The following is a 1,900-nucleotide window of genomic DNA, read 5'->3' as shown; positions in this document are numbered from 1 at the left end:
AGCAAACCACCATGGCACACATTTACCTATGTAACAAACCTGCACGTTCTGCACATGTCTCCCGGAATCTAAAATAAATTACAATTAAAGAAACACATGAACTAAAGCCGTTTCTATTAAAGGCGAATGAAACAAACAATAGACGGAAGTTGGGTTACCATGGAAGCAACAGAAATGAACATGTAGAAAAAAAAAAAAGAAGATTTTCTGCTCAGCCACGTCAAAGTCGGGTGTCTAGTCTGTTTCAGTGTCAGATCCTGTAAGATGATGATGTTGGGCACTAAAGGTGGACAGAGATTTGTAATGAAGGTCCAGAGATTGCCCTTGTCTCGCTCAGCCAATAAAGTGCAGTGGATTTTTTTCTGAGTGCAAAATTTAAAATAGGGCTCCACGTATTCATTTCATCTACAGCAGAGAAGGCAGACCAAGTGGTGAGACTTTTGCTGAACTTGAGAGTATGAGGTCAAATTGGACTTGAAAAAAGACAAAGAAATTATAAGACACAGATATGTTTCAGTATTCAAGTCAAACAACGTTGAGATGGATGCGGTGCTGAAGCATAGTGGTCCAGATAGTTCTGACACGGCCAATGATGGCTTTGTACTCCCCTTTGAATGTAGCAAGGAAGAAATTGTTCAGTTCTTCTCACGGTTGGAAATCATGCCAAATGGCATAAGACTGATCGTGGATTTCCAGGGAAGGAGTACAGGGGAGGCCTTTGTGCAGTATGCTTCACAGGAAATAGCTGAAAATACTCTAGAGAAACACAAGGAAAGAAGAAGGCACATGCATATCAAAATATTTAAGAGCAGTAGAGCTGAAGTTAGAACTCACAAAAGCTTATGGCCATGCAGTGGCCAGGTCCCTATGACAGACCTGGGGCTGTCAAAGGGTGTAACAGCATTAGCAGAGGAGCTGACTTTGAGCGGATGGGGTGTGGTGCTTATGGTGGAAGCTATGGAGGCTATAATGATTATAATGGTTATAATGATGGCTATGAATGTGGGTCAGATAGATTTGGAAGAAACTTCAATTATAGTTTTTTAGGAATGTCTGATCATAGACATAAGGACGGTGGCTGTACCTTCCAGAGCACAATGGGACACTGTGTACACATGTGTGGATTCCCTTACAGAGCTACTGAGAATGATGTTTATATTTTTTTTCCACTGCTCAATCGTGGAGAGTACACATTGTAATTGGTCCTGATGGCAGAGTAACTGGTGAAGCAAACGTCGAGCTTGTAACTCAGAAGACGCTGTGGCAGCTATGTCAAAAGACAAAGCAAATATGCATCATAGATATGTAGGACTCTTTTGGATTCTACAATACACCAAGTGGTGGTGGTTATGGTAGCCAAATGATGGGAGTTATGGGCTTGTCAAACCAGTTCAGTTACAGTGGTCCAGCCAGCCCACAGCTTAGTGATGGTTATGGAGGCAGCTATGGTGGCTAGAGCAGCATGAGTGGATACGATCAAGTTTTACAGGAAAACTCCAGTAATTTTCAATCAAACATTACGTAAGTAGCCAAGGAGCAATGAACAGCAGCTACTACAATAGAGGAAGCCATGCATCTCTGGGCGTGAGCAGCATGGGAGGGATGTCTAGCATGTCTGATATGAGTGGTGGATGGAGAATGTAATTGATCCTGATCACGGACTCTTGGCCAACTTTTTTCAAGAAAAAAACTTCAGTTTACCAGTTTTTGAAATACAAGCTTGTGGTTTATGCTTACTCTCTAAGTGGAAATCCGGATTGTTCTGCAGACTTAATTAAGGCTCATTGTTTTTGAACACAGTACTCCTCTAGGATGTGACAGTGAAGTTGAGTAAACTATAACTGTTAAAAAAGTTTTCGTTTTTCTCAAGTTAGTTATATTGTACAATGTACTGAAGCAG

The 1,900-nt window shown here is 41.4% G+C and overlaps 1 pseudogene; it reads left to right on the top strand.

The window, feature by feature from the left end:
* The first annotated feature begins 267 nt into the window (after positions 1-267).
* LOC104658180 lies at positions 268-1,644 on the top strand (annotated as a pseudogene).
* Positions 1,645-1,900: the final 256 nt, after the last annotated feature.

Source organism: Rhinopithecus roxellana, chromosome 7 (genome assembly GCF_007565055.1).
Source record: "Rhinopithecus roxellana isolate Shanxi Qingling chromosome 7, ASM756505v1, whole genome shotgun sequence".
In the NCBI taxonomy this organism is placed as follows: domain Eukaryota; kingdom Metazoa; phylum Chordata; class Mammalia; order Primates; family Cercopithecidae; genus Rhinopithecus; species Rhinopithecus roxellana.
The sequence above is the reverse complement of the archived record's forward strand: the minus strand, read 5'-3'. Positions and strand labels throughout refer to the sequence as shown.